This window comes from Aplysia californica, unplaced genomic scaffold, assembly GCF_000002075.1.
Source record: "Aplysia californica isolate F4 #8 unplaced genomic scaffold, AplCal3.0 scaffold00538, whole genome shotgun sequence".
NCBI lineage: Eukaryota > Metazoa > Mollusca > Gastropoda > Aplysiida > Aplysiidae > Aplysia > Aplysia californica.
Genome location: NW_004797808.1, coordinates 180,599 through 196,662, shown reverse-complemented (window position 1 = coordinate 196,662; position 16,064 = coordinate 180,599).

Genomic DNA, 16,064 nt, shown 5'->3' with positions numbered 1-16,064 from the left:
GGGGGGGGGATGCGAGTATGGGAATTGATTGATTTATAGTCTTTTGGTCTATTCTTCTTGTTGGCATTGTGTTCGTGGGTCTGAGCGAAGACCCGGAGAAAAAGGCCGGAAGTTCCTTTGAAAGGAATTAATTGTTCTCCCTGATATTTTTTTCCCAAGAATATATGCATTGTGTACATTTTAAATGAGGTTCACATGTATGTGAGGGCTGCCTCATGTTTCAAAGACCTTGTCACTGCCAATCTGAAACCAATTTTTGCTTGTTTGTTTGCATATTCAGTTGACCTGTTGGGTCATCATGCCTACGATGATGATGATGATGATGATGGAGGATGTTTTTCGGGCACCTGTTTTTTCAAGTAATACTCCAAAGTAATTTACTGTTGTAATATATACAAATGTTTATGTCTCAGTGTATGTCTGTCTACTTTAGTGTCATGTGCTTATTTGTTTGTTTGTTTGTTTGTTTCCCCATACGTATGCTTGTTGAGGACACATATGCCTGTTGCTTTCCTGCTATTGTTGTCAATTAAATTAGTTGCTGAGCCTCAGGACGAAATATCAAAAACTCAGTGTAGCGTCGTTCATATCTTACTGTTCTCCATCCACCTCACAATAGGAAAAGGTCCTCTTATTTCTCCATCTACTGTGGTCTGTTGTGGTGGCAGTCATTGAATTTTTTTCTTCCTCTTCGTTAATGTACATTCTACCGTTAAATTGGAATGAAATTCAAACTTGTAGGTTTTGTTTTTTTGTTAATGCGAAAGTTTTCGTAGTCTGTAAAATGTGTCATATTTCAGTGAGGTATTGATAACTGTGGTAATGTCTCTCTCCATTAAAAAATACAGTACTTCTTAACTTTGCAATTATTAAATTAAATGTCAGTGGCATAAATAGTTTGTCAGTTTTTATGCATGTTTAGATAGAAAATGAACTTAAAGTACTTTAGGCATACATTATTAGAAAAGCTACAAAATTGTTTAATGTGAAAAATGCTTTCAGTGGGAAATGTGTGCCAATTTTATGGATAAATCTGGAAATTTGGATGTTTGAGGTTGTCTGCATTTTGCCAGACTTTTTAAAATACAATATGTATTGGGCAGTATGAATCATGAGTTTATAGTCCCCGTGCATACATATTTCCATTGGGTCTGGAATATTTTTTTTCATAGCCACTTGGCACCTCAGATGTGTGCCATTTTAATGGAGATTCTGAGAAAGTTTTGCCCATGATTGCCCTCAGTCATTTTCCTCTTACCTGCTTTCTCGGTGCAAGAAGTTAAAAAATTTGTTTCATTGTGGTGAAGTAGACACTAGTCAAAATAGTGAAATAGAAGCAACCATAATTTTTCTGCCCGTCAGGCAATTTTTGTTGGGAGTATTTTTTTTGCTTAACATTTTTTACATTAATCTAAAAATACATTTCTGTGTGGATTTTATGGAAAAATGTTGACAGCAGGCACAAAACAAAGTAAATTTACAGTTTCCAAGAATACTCAAGCTTCGGAAGTCACCAAACTTTAGCGGCCATTTTCTCGCTAATCTTACCTCTGAACAAAATCTACACAGTTACGTCTTGTGTGTGTCACAGAGTGGAAAAGCAAGCTCCAGACAGTGGATGGTTGAAGTGTATGCCACTGGTAGGTCCTTCAATGTCTTTCAGATACAAGCACAGCACCTGTCAGCGATTTTGACTATCGTCTCAGCAAGCTCTAAATAACACCATGTGTCCGCATGCTTCTCTTTTCTTTGACAAAGAAACTGTTCGCAAGCTATTCTGTGGTTGTAAGCCCTCAAAGCAAATTTTCAGGTGAGAGAAAATTTTATTTCCTTCCTCTAACAATTGAACCAACATTATTTCTCTTTTCTTGCCTTTTTCAACATTTAGAATTGGAATTTCAACAAAATATTTCTCCAGAACTTGCAACAGATACCATAGATTAAGCAGCTGCAATCAGAAAAGTTTCAAAATTTTGAACTTGTGACTACCCTTGATTGACAAAGTTCTATCTGCTCAGTACCTAGTTTTGAGAAGTTTGATGTAAAAAATGTTGAGTTTCACATGTCAAACTTTTTCAAGAGCAATTCTTTGAATATCTTGATAACGACTCTGAATAATCATACGATTTTGATAGAACATTTGGTTTCTGACCTCATGATCTAAGTAACTCAAAACGGTAAAAAATGTGAGATAGAACTTTGTAATTCTGAGGTAGCAACAATGGCTGACTGAGGAAACAATTCATAGCTGGCTGGTGCTCCTCCTTGTGTTTGTAAACAGAAGCATATATGGTCTCTTTTAAGGACAAGTGGGCTTACCCAGATTTCGCGGTTTCCGAAAATCTTGACCTACACCAAAAGTGGGCATTGCCCTACTTATCGGAGAAGTTTGGTTTCATTGGTGTGTATATTTGTTTGTTCAAAGAGAAAACTCTCCTTGTCTTTGAAAGAAACTGAACAAAGGTCGAAAAACTTTTACCTTCGATTTTCTCAAAACGACATTTTTCGGGACAGCCCCCTTGTGCTTAAAAGCAACCATATGTCTTTATGGGCCTACAGTATTTGCAATATTTTGACCAAGTGGCTCCCTTTCCAGCCATCCCTTCCTCCACCCTCACTCTTAGTTCTTTGTTTAGACTGAAGGACTGCTTTTGCTTCTGGAGGCGTGCCACCTCTGAAAAGCTTTAGTTTAGAAACTTCCGTGTCCATATTAAAAAGACACCTTTGGAAAATCCAGGTTAAATGTACCAGTAAAAAATATTCAGGAAATTGAAGTACAATTGCCTTCTTAGAAATCTTTTTTTTTGTCCTCTGGAAATCCCTGGCAAAAGGTTATGTGTGGCAGTGCTTAAGTTGCTAGTTTTCCCCACTACTAAATCACATACATAGTCATTCAGACTTGCATAAGTTTCTTCTTGGTCAAAATGTTGAATGTCTTTAACACTATTCCTAGTGTGGCAAAGTGACTGACAACTTCAGAATCACGCCATAAATCTCTGGACGTATAAAAATGCAGCTTTTGTGTGTTACAACAAGTCTTTTGGTGTTTCAATATAAATGACAAAAATCAAATTGTTGGAATGTGATACTTGCGTTCCATGGCTGTACTTTACGAGGAAAAGGCTTCGTGTTAATGCTATCATTGTTAAAGATCATTGTTTCACACCGTTGTTTCACCCAGTTCTACATCGTGATCTATACAACACAACTTTTATGCATTTATGTAAATGTGAGTTCCCTTTTTTGATCCAACTGTAAAGACTCTGTACTGTGAAGATTTTTAAAAAAGAGAAGAGGAATACTCTATCCCAGAACATGTGTTTTTGCCCTGTCTTGAGGGAGATGTGTTTTTTCCCTCTTTGTCATTTTGTTTCTCTTTTGTATTTTATCAACATATTGTTTGCACTCGCGAGTTATGTCTCTCTCTCCTCTCCTACTGCTTCAGTAGAATTTTAGAGAAAAAAAAGAACACGCCAATGCAAGCTCATCGTCTTTGCTTGATGCCTGCAGTTGTGTTTCTTTGTTGAGGCGCTTTCAGTGGATCATTGAAAAAGGATGTGGTGGCTCTAGACGTTTTGTTGTATCACACTATGCACTGGTACGCTAAGTCACTGTGTCACAGGGTATGGCTGATGGTTTTTTTTGTCTCCCTCTATCTATGCCTGTTTTTGGCACTGGTCAGCTCGTGTAATGAGGCTTTTTAAAAAATGAAATCCATGGAGAAATCTGTCATCCCCCGGGGCAGTGCCACTGACTAGTGTCTTTAGGCCATTCTCAAAGGGGGGACATTTTTCGTTCAAGCACAGTAGAATTGTAAATGGGCTGATTCATCATGTCACGCTAATAACTGTGCCTGATCTGCAACAGGGAACTGCTGCTTTTTCTTTCCTAATCCTTACTATTGTCTTTTCCTCTACTTCTTTTGTATGTTTGTCACACTCTTGTGACCCGCTATTTCCGGGGTGCCTTGATAGTGGAAGCTGACTGTGTGCTGTTGAAGCTAGAGAGGTGAACAGAGTAAGTCTGATTCCCTGTAAGGACTTCTCTGTTGACACCCACCCCTTGGCGCTCATATGACCTTATGCAGTTGCGAGCGCTGTAAAACCCTCTACTACTACAACTAGAATGCTCTCTGAGTAACTTGTGTACGCATGCTCTCTGATTCAGAGAAAGTTATGTTTGCGTGCACTCTGAGTAACTTGTGTACGCATACGTGTGCCCTCAGAGATATTTATACACATGCACTTGGAGAAAATTGTGTACACATGTCCTCAAATTCAATGTGCTATTGTTAGTGGATGGCGATGTATTACTTTTGAAATGTAGTTATTCATTCAGATGTATCTTCAGCATGTAAAATATTACTTAAATGATTAGAATTAGAAGTTTGTCGGTCATTCCATGTGAAGTGACACCCATTCTCCTGATTCATCGTCATAACAGCTATTTATTTTTATTGTAGGCAGAATTGAGTTGTTGCAAGTGGCTGTGTGATGAGTTGTTGCATGTTTTAAAGAACAGAACTGACAGATAGATGAAGGGGAAATATCCTTGGGCCTAAGGTTTCCTGTTTTTGTCTCATAATCGTTCATTGTGTAAGTAAATTGAAAGCGTTTTATGACTAATTATGTTGCAAATGCTGTAAAACTTTTATTACTAAAATGGTAAAGCACAAGAAAAGCAGGTGTGGGGAAAAAAAGAAACACGCCAGGGTTCCATGAAAAGTTTCCTTGTGATTTCAGTTCTACCTTTGTTATGGTGAGTTTATTTACTATTTTTGTTTTATGTAGGACGAGATTTTCATCTCTGATGCGAGTGTGGTTTGCTAGTGGGTTGGTGGCAAAGTCATGTTTGTGTAGAGTAATAATGTGGAATTTCCAAGCTTGTAGTAGTGAGTCTAGGACTACAAGTTTAAGCTCCCGGTGGCTTCATTGATACGGGTATAACTCATTTGTAAATTACGACTGATCACCATAATCTGTACAAACCGTCACTCAAGGACCAGTAAACTGTTGACCGTGCATCGTTCTCTTCATCGCTTTCATTTTATGCACCGAAATGAGGTACTCTTAGCAAAGTGGGCATTCTTTTTTAAACTCTCTTTCTCTCTCTCTCTCTCTCTCTCTCTCTCTCTCTCTCTCTCTCTCTCTCTCTCTCTCTCTCTCTATCTCACTCTCTCTCTCACTCTTTGTTTGATTCTCTCTTTCTGTTTCTCCCATTAATGCTTTCTCTCTCTCTCTCTCTCTCTCTCTCTCTCTCTCTCTCTCTCTCTCTCTCTCTCTCTCTCTCTCTCTCTCTCTCTCTCTCTCTCCCCCTCCTCCCTCCTCCCCCCTCTCTCTCCTCCTCCCTCCCTCTCTCTCTCTCTTTCCCTCCCTTCCTCTCCTTCTCTCTCCCTCTCTCTGTGTCTCTCCCCCTCTCTTTCTCTTTTTCTCTCTCTACCTCCCTCGTTCTCTCTCTCATTCTCTCCCCCCCCCCTCTCTCTCACTGACTCTCTCACTGACTCTCTCACTAACTCTCTCTCTCTGTCTGTCTGTCTGTCTGTCTGTCTCTCTCTCTCTCTGACTGACTGACTGACTCTCTCTCTCCCCCTCTCTGTGTTTTTTAACCGTTTACAGTGTTGTGACACATAATTTGGAGGCTGGAGATGGTGTAGGTGGTTCTTGTACTTCTCAGTTAGCATTCTATCAGTTTCTGTTTGTTTGACCCCTTGCTTTTCCCCTGATGGTCAGATAGAACACTTTAACCATGGAAGTATTTTCCGCGTTTGACGGAATTTTTTCTAGATTTCGTGAAACACGTCACTGGGCATATGTGCAAAATGTACATAAAATGGCTAAAGCTGTGTCAAATTGAAAGAGGAAGTAGTTTATACATTTGTCTAACGATTTTGGGTCAAAATAAATCTTCATGCGTCATGCACCCTGCAATCTGACCGGATGCAGAGACCGCCTACTCGGTGACTGGGCGAGTTTCACCGGAAGCTCCCATTGCGTCTGCTTGGGGTTATAGAGTTGGGGTATAGATCCGAGAAAGTTGGTTCCCCCTTGCTTTTTCTAGTTGTTAATGATTGAGAAATTTGATTCACCCTTGCTTTTTCCTAGTAGTTTATGACCGAGACATTTGATTTACCCTTGCTTTTTCCAAGCAGTCAACGATTGAGAAAGTTGATTCCCATTTACTTTAGCCTTGCAGCTTATGATTGAAGAAATCAATCCCCTCCCCCTCTCTCTTTCCTGCTACTGTCTCGTGGTACTACGTTTTCTTGTAATCCTTTTTTCTTTGATGTGAGTATTGTTACGTAGTTTTTTTTTGTTGGTCTTTTCAAATGTAGCACTCTAGTGTTAGGCTTCATAATTTGTCTGTTATTAGCATGCTTGGTATCCTTCTAGACTCTATGTCCTTTAAGTCCTCCAACTAGACACTGGTTTGCTAGAATTGTTAGAGGACTTTTTATGCCTGCTTTTATAGTTATAGTTGAAAATGCAAATTTATAGATTTTAGAACGTACAATTTTAAGCTCCTCAGTGTATGTTTTAGCTGTGTGACAGTAACAACCTGTCTAGGATGTAGAATCTTCACAGTCAGTATTACATTCTCTCCTAGCAAGATCTTCAAAAGCTTTGTGGAAACCACAAAGATGTGGTCTGACAGAATGATTTAAGTCGGTGTACTTTTTCTTCTTGACCTCTGAAGGGCTCCCCTTTTCACATAATATGTATTGTTTTAGAGAATGTCTTTATATGTGAGTATATATAGTTTTGTTTTGGCATGCTTTTAGGTCCCCTTAATAAAACTATTTTGACATGTCTTTAGGTCCTTGAATTAAAACTCTATTTTGACACACTTTTAGGTACCCTAAATAACTCTTTGTTTTGGCATGCCTTTATGTCTTTTAAATAAAGGTTATTTTGACATGTCCTGTAGAGTTTGTCTGATACCTTCATCGAGCTTGATTTTGACTTAGCTTCAATAGCAGTTTGTCTAGTACATTAAAACAGAACAGTTTTATTTAACTGATCCTTTATTTAGGAGCGTGTTTGTCTAGAGCATTAAACAGAGCTGTATTTTGACACATCCTATGTGTAGTTTGTCTAGTACAGTAAATAGGGCTGTATTCTGATGCATCTTTTATAGTTTGTCTGGTGTCTAGAATATTGCCCTCTTCTCACATTTTTCCCCGACTCTCATCCTTCATCCAGCATGCTAGTCGTGCATTGTCAAGCTCAGCCGTTATCCTCATAGACAAAATGACTCGACACTACACTCTTAATGTTTTGTGGATACTTGCGAGAATGGTCTCTAAGTATGTGGTTGTTTATAAGTTTCTGTAAATTTGTTAGATGTAGAAATAGTTCAGAAATACATGTTTATAGAGCAATGGAAATGAGAGATATTACATTTTCTGTTGGACTTTGTGGTTTCAGCCAGTGAATACTGTATTACCGAAGGGTGGATATATCTGAGATACATCAATCCCTAAACAAAAGAGCATCGTTCACATATTATGCGCAGTGTTGCTATGAGTGAGCGCATGTGAGGACGTTTTGATTCATATCTCAGACAGAGGGGGAAACCATCTTTTCTAGTACTAGTATACAATCTTTTATACTGCTCATCCCCCCAGCCCCCCCCTCCCACGCCTCATGTTCAAGAACGTGTTGATGAACATAATATTTTTATGTGGATCATTCCTTTTCTATAATACTTACACGCACGCTTGCACGATTGCTTGGGGCTCTCTCCCTGCAGGTACTATGACTTCCTGCTTCTGGGCTGAAGATCCATCTATCTGGAAACTGGTGTGCAATATGTCCCTGTACATAGCTCTGTTCACAGCATTGTGTACTGGCTGGTCATTTCTTCACTGGGGTCTTTTCCTATTTCTATATATGTGTGCGTGCCAAACTGGCCAGTTTGAAACCAATTTTGATGTGCTTTTTTATCATATACATGCAGTATATATTTATATATATATATATGATATATGTACTATATTCCATGTGTTCTCGTGTGAAGGTGTCTTTTGACTCTCTTTTGTTGCCTCTCTCTTTGCCTGTCACCATTTGATCTGTAAATATTCCTTTAGTTGACAGAATGGTGACATTTGGTTTGCACATATGAAATGCAATTTGTCTTAATTAAAATTTGACTCTTTTTATTATGGCGCGACTGTTCCCCCCTCCCCCAATTTGCTCACAGTTTGACACGTCTACTAGACCTACATCGTATTCATTTTGCCTTCCTAGGAAGCTTACTTGTGCTTTGTCCTCGTTTTTTTGTTGAACATTGTGGGAGTGAGCGAACAGGCAGTACGAGTTGGCGTTGAGAGGATGAGCAGAGGAGATATTTTGTGTTGTTGTTCTGTACTCAGACTTATGTTACAGATCTTTGGAAGACACTATATTTATATAAGACTCTAGAGAAATTCCAGAAATCGTAAGATTTTTTTCGCTTTCTATTTATTTTTATCTAAATTGTGTGGAATCAATCAGATTGAGTGAATTTTTGATAAAAGCGAGGTGGAATTTGAAGCAGTTTTTTTACTTGGTCTTTGAGCGCCTATGCCTTTTGAACTGATGAATTACAGTTATGTACGGTAATGAATATTATACAAACTATTGTAGTATGTTTATAATTGTGAAGGTTTGCCCTGTTGACAGGAAGGTTATGATAAAATAGTAGATCTATATCCCATCAAATAATTCTCTGAAAAAAAAATATTTTGAAATTATATTTTTGCTTGTACAATCCATTTTACGTAGACAGTAGTTTGAGAAGTCTGATTACAGCGACAGTTTTAACTCTGGTAGTTGAGCTTGTCTTTTTTTTTTTCACGAAGCATGTTGCAGTGTGTAACATGATGTCACTTCCTTCTGTCCTTCTGGTCGTTCTCATTGTTTTTGTCTTCTCCTCGGGTGCCACAACATGGAGAACTGTGCACGTGTACCGAAGATTGCTTGAAGATTCTGGACTAGTACTGTCGTATTTGTTCTCAGTACACTTTTATGTTTTCACTATGCCCCTCTTTTCTTCTTTTTTTTTTCTTCTCTTGTCTTGTCTCTCTCTTACTCCGAGACAATCTGTGTCCATTCTCCTCCTCCTCCTCTCTTTTAATGTCATCTCTCCCCTCTCTTTCTTTCTCTCGCACACACAGACAGTATTTGCCCGTCCTCCTTCTCTCTTTCTCATTCCATTTCTTCTTTCTCTCTCTCTCTCCCTCACAGACATTCTTTGTCCATCCTCCTCTGCTCTTTCTCTTTCCATTTTGTCTCCTCTCTCTTTCTCCGTCTTTCTCTCCCTCTTGCTCCCACCCACAGACATTCTCTGCCCTTCCTCCTTTCTTTTTCCTTCCATTTCTTCTCTGCTCTTTGACTCCTTAAGTTCACTCAAAACATTCTGTAGCCATAAAACTTGTCAATGCCTGTCGCTCTTCCTTATGTGTTGCCCGCTGTCAAGTTCATGAAATATTGTGTCAACCTGAATTGAACTATTTATTAAATTCTCATAATTCTAACCATTACCAGAAAGATTTGTTCACTCATTACTTTGAATTGTCTGTTAGTTAACACTTAAGTGTGAATGTGTTTATGTGTGTGTGTGTGTGTGTGTGTGTGTGTGTGTGTGAGAGAGAGAGAGAGAGAGAGAGAGAGAGAGAGGGAGAGAAGGAGGGAGGGAGGGAGGGAGGGAGAGGGAGAGACTCGGAGAGAGAGAGAGTATGGGTTACACACTCCTATAATCACTGTCAAGTCAGTACAAGTGGCAGGACATACCAATCTGATTCTTACTTTCCTCCTTATTTGTCTTTGTTATTCTCTCGCAGCACCTCTTATCTTTGGCACTTTTATTAGGAGCTAATTGTGTTGCAAGTGCCGTAAAACTGCAAATAAAACAAAAAAGTACCCAGTGAAGTGGACAGGGAGCTGTGAAAACTTCCCTAACAGTTTAGTTCCAGAATGCCCCGGTGTGGATTTGAACCAGTGTCCTCCATGACTTAGTCCTGTATGATACCAATATCAACAGAGCGATCGTGGCCCACCCTACAAGCTGAAAGATGGCAGATACAACAATAAAATAAACTCATACTGAGACTTTTTATTTTGCTATGTAATCATGTAATCAACACAAATTTGATAAAAGTCCACAATGAATATAGAATAACTCGCTTCTTTATATGTGTGCGGCATTACAGTGAAACTGAGCTCTTGTCAAAATAATGAGTTAGAAGAAACTGACCGTTACTTAATTTTTTTTTTTCGGGCTCGATTTTCAACACCTATTACGTCCACTTGAAAATACAGTTCCGTGTGGGTGTTACTACAAAACTGATCAAAAGCACCTAAAATGTAAATTTGTAGTTTCCAAGGACACCACAATTTTGGAAGTCACTAAACTTTGTCTGCCATTTTCTTGTTAAGTGGGTGGTTGGCGGGTGCTCTGATGTGGTTTGCTTCTTCTTTCCTATCAAACATCTTTCGTCCTTATCTCCCATTCTTCTTTTTTATGTTTGTTACTCACTTGTAACACCTCAAATCTTCTGGCATTCATATGACCTTATGCAGTTGCGAGCGCCGCAAAACCTCTACTAAAACTAAAACTAACTTTCTTGATAATTTTACCACCGAACACCAGGAGACCTTCCTCTAATTGCAGATCAAGACTTGTATTCTTGGTAGATGGGTGAGTTTTTTTTCTCATCAAAAGCAAGGGAAATGAACCGGCTTTAAGATTTTATGAATAGCTTCATATGCCCAAAAATTGAAGAAAGCCTGATTCCATCCTGTTGAGACATATATATGTGTCACAACGTGGTGGAATCAGGCGCTCGTCAATTTTGGGCGTGTGGAGTTATTGGTGTCTTTTTAAAACTAGTTCAATTGTTCTGCCATTGGTGAAAAAAAAATGCCAATCTATCTTGAATAGAAGTCAAGATATTTGAGATTGAAGAAGGTGGGGTCGCCTGGTTTCAAAGGTAAAATTACTGAGAAAATGGCCACCAAAGTTTGGTTATTTCTATAGCTTGATAGTCTGTGGAAACTGAAAACTTAAATTTTTGTGCGTTTAATTATTTTTCAGTAAAATCCACCTAACTAAAATGTATTCTTAATTGGATGACAATGGTGTTAAGCCAAAAAAGCAAAAATTCGATAAAAATTACCAAACTGGGCGTTTCTTCAATTTCATTATTTTGACGAGCGCCTGATTTCACCACGCTGCCTCACATATCGTAAATGTAATAGGAATAATGCAGATAAATTCTGTAGTTCCCACTCCCACATAAATAAGCTGAAGGCACTTTACAATACCTTCATCTTAACATGAATATATGTATACATACACTCTTAAGATTAACCATTAACACTGCCACATAAACAGACATTCATACAACCATCACAGCACGATTGACGACGACATGCACATCACATTGTGAACATAAGAATACACGAATAAGAAGGACTAACAATAAATATGGCACACATACCCCAAAACAGTTTTATTGAACAAGAATATTTAAGAAAATAAAATAGAAAATAAAACCAAAGTACAAACTATGCATGAATCACACTCACATTTTTTCAAAGTTAAAATCGTTGAAGACAGCCACCCATTGATTGACAAGGAGAAAAGTGGTTGTCATAGACAGTTGGACGTATTGGACAGCGTCAGGGTAATGCAGAAAAAAACCCGCAAGGTGTAAAATGGTTTTTTTGTACAGGTAATTGTTTTATACAGGCTGCTGTTAGAGCAGGTTTTGACACCACAGGTCACGGGCATACCCCAAGCACCAATAAAAAAATAAGCAGAAATTCACACTAACAAAATATTGACAATTGTGGACACTTGTGTTGAAGAGAAACACTAGACACAATGGCAGATAATAAATAATAGTAGTACATGTGTACATTTACACCACCATCAGCACAATTTGGACTAGTTCAACAGTGTTGACTATTGACATAATGGATGCCATATAACATAGCACAGGGAAAAAGAAAGACGACGGACAGACTTGAGAGTAGGACTGTCCCTGTGGTTTTATGCACCCCGCATAATTTAGCAAAATTTGATCATTTTTTGCATAATTTAGGATTATTTTCCTTTATCATTCTTTGTTAAAATAACAGAACCGCATAATTTCACATTTTTGGGCTCAGTTTCCATAATTTCAGAATTTTTCTTGCATAAAACGGGGGGAACAGGTATGAGACAGAATATATGAAAATAATGGATGGATTACGAAAAATAAAAATAAAATGACTTTCAATACATCTGAAATGGGTTTCAGGTTATAAAATGTGCTGATTAATGTGCGTAGAAAAAGCCAGAATGAGAGATTATGGCTGACTGCACCAGATAGATATAATATGGCATGGTTTTGATAGATTGAAAATGTTTTATGCTTCCATTGACACAATTAACACTTTGCCCCCTCGCGACACCGACTGTCCCTTTTCCCCACGGGATGCCAATCCACGCCAGTGTAATACATGTATAGCAACAAAGATGTTGTAGCAATGATCTCTTTTTTTCAGACGCACACTTGTTTAAGTTGTAACTTTCTTCCAGAATGATTTGTGTAGTGTTTGAACGTAGAAATCAGTTTGTTTACAACAATTAGAGTAAAAATCTTTAAAAAATGTCAAGTAGATGTAACATGAGTGCTGCTTTAATGCCGCCATGGTGAGAATTCGGTCGATGAATGTGCTAGATCTAATGTTTTTAGTTCCAATTCTGATTCCTATTTTGATAAACCTGATGCGATCCTCACATTCAATTTTCTGAATTTGCTGAAATTTTCATAATTATCCTGCTATTTTTTGCAGAGATACAAGTATAGTAGGCCTACTGATGTAGTCTATCTGCTTCCTGGTACTAGGGGGACAAAGGTTCTGCGCTCTGCACGCTGTATGGGGGAAAAGTGTTAAGATAATATTGTAGCTGGAATTCTTTGATCTTACCCATCCAGCCAATCTGGGCTGAGTGGTGTTAGAAATAAAAACCTAGCAGTAGACAAGAGATACTCGACAAAACAATTCTCTCATGTGGGAATCCAAGAATATGACCATTACACAAAGAATGCTGGAGAAATTAGAGTAATGCTCATACAAATACAACAAAGTCTGAAACATGGAGGGTTAAATGGTAGGCTGGTTTAACATTTTTCACGCATGCAGCGCGCAGAGCGTGTTACATTTATCCCCACGGACCAGGATACAGGTGCGGTACATGCTATATAACACCGTCACCAATCGGCGTCCCGTGGGGAAAAGAGATGGCTTCTTACCGTCGCCGAATGGCGGCCTGTAGGTGCAAAGTGTTAACACTGTTAGGTTATTTAATAGGCGGACATCAATAAATCTATGACTAAACTGGATCAACAGGCAAATGAACTTCAAAGAAGTACTGACATATAGCATTTGGCCAGAATCTGGAATTAAAAACTAAGAGTAATACAATAGCCAGTGGCTATTTTTCCTCTTTCAGTCACATTCTGCATAATCTGCAAAATGAATAAGGTTTCCAATATGGTTCTAAATTCGGCACCAATGAGTTGAATGTTCATTTTTCTGGAAGTATCAAATTCGACTTGACCAGAGAGAGCAAATCAGAAGATGACCACAGGACAAATCAAGTTTAGAATCTTTAACTGTAGGGGCAATTGATTGTCAACCTAATGAGATCATGTAAAGAAAGGCACATGGCTTCAACCCTGTCTATTAGGGTCAACTCGGTCTGAGTGGGATACAACATCACAAAAGACAAGCAAAAACATCTGACAAAACAACTCCTCTATGTGGGAATCAAACCCAAGTCTTCTGCCTGCAGTGATGAATAGTCTTATACCCAGTGCCAACTGAATTCTTTAGACTGAGTTGGAGTCAGCCAGGTTTTCCTTTATGGATGGGGCAAAAGCTACCATTTTGGCATAATACAATCAAATTCAACTACCTTCAACTGTGATTCTTCAAAATATCAAACACATCTGTTTTCAAGGTTGCCAATTGAGTCAGTTGTATTGAAAGAAAATCTGACTGGCCCTGACTCAATCAATGAACGAATCCTATAGGCAATGCCACTGGGTACGCCATTGCATGCAGAGTAAGGGTCATGCTAGGTCAGTTGTGTCTTGGCAAATCAGAGGTCGAGTTTGTTGGAAGAATAGGCCTATTGACTGGTCAGAATTTCCAAACTGCCTGAGAACATGAAAAAATGCACACAACTTTTTATACTGCGTATAATGCTAAAACAGGCACATGTATACAATTTTGAAAATGCGAAGAATAAAGAAGCAAAATATAAGTTGATATTATGACAATTTTCTGAAAAACAATTAGCAGTTCAAACTGCAATAGTATATTATTTTATATTTATAATATACATTTGGCATCTGATACCAATGTGGCACTTGAACTAAAAACAAAAAGAAGCAATATATTGTGACCCTAGTTCAGTAAAAGTCATAAAAACCATCGCAAGACAGAGGAAATACATTGTCAAAACTGCTCCTTGATTCAGAAGAACGGTTTAGTTGGATGCAAGTGGGATAAAGACCAAACGTGAAGGATAAATTTGCAACAAAATCTAAACATGCAAACCACCACAAAAGTTTCAACATATAGCACTGAGATCAAGACATGATGTAAAAAAAGTAGTTTAGTCACCAAGTTGAACTAGAATGATATATGTGTGTACCTGGAGAAAGGTCCTACTTGTCGGAAACTTCGGACAGTAAAATAACGGCATTTACATGTAACAAATTCACCGCTTAACATGCAGATTTATATATTTTTAAAATATCTTGAGTAGTTTTACAATGCTATTTTTCGTTCACAGGGTATAAAAACAGAGTTTTGAGGAAACCCAATTTGTAGCACATTTTTAACCTTTGGTGAAGTACATGTTGCAAAAATAACTAATTAAAGAATATTTAGACTTACAATATTACAAAGTCCTTTCAATATGTTATTAAGAAATGGTTAAACGTGTGTTTTCTAATGGAATTACATTTTTTAACACTTACGACTTTTTGGGCCTTTTCGTCCAGTTGCTCAAAAATAGCTTTGCCAACAACTGGGACCTTCCTCCACGTACACAGAGACATATGTTGCCTTATTAATACTTCTCTTGACGGGCATTATGAGTCTTTGTGCACCAATACACACTTCTAACCCACAGGCAAAGCCTCAAGGCTTAGCTTCTGTTGTATTAGTTTCAGTCAGTGTTTTATGGCATTTACAACACAATTAGGTCATACAAGATCCCAAGATTAGATGAGGTGTTACAAGAGAGTAACGGACACAAAAAAGAAGGAGGAGAGATAAGGATGATAGATGTTTGATAGGAAAAAAGGAGTAAACCCCACCACAGCACCCACAAACCACCCAAGGTTTAACTTTGAGGAGCCACAAGTTCACTTGCAAAGCAAACATGTAGTACCCGACAACAAAGGGAAATCAGTTACAAGAAAAAAAACAAAGCAAAAAAAAACACTAAAAAAAACCAAACACGCCAACGCTTGAGCCAGGAGATGGGTTACTTACTACAAGCAGCAATGAGTAACCAACTGGAATATTGTTCTCATTCAATCAGAACATGACACCTTTTTCCACCATACGTTAGGTTTTACAATTTAAAAAAAAAATGTCGATGTTTATACGCCTCAATGGCAATCAGCCCAATTTAGATCATTAGGAGGCAGGTCTTGACCCTGCCTGTCATGGCCAGCCAATCTGGGCAAAAATGGATACAACATCTCAGTACAAAAAAATCAGAGAAATTTGATACAAATTTTACCCACAAGAGAGTATAGCACAAGGAAGCGCCTAACCGCTACATCATAGATCTGTTGTCTTATGATAGAAAAACGTATATATATGTTTAATTATATCATCAATGCCTTTCACCCCTGGCAGGGTATAGGCCACATAAAGCTCCTTCCATTTATCTCTGTCCTGAGCCATCCTTCCAAGCTCGTTCCAAGTGAGCTTCATCTCTCTCATGTCCCTTTCCCTTTCGGCTTTCACTGCTGCTTGTATGTGTTTCTGCAACAAGTTCTTTTAACGAGA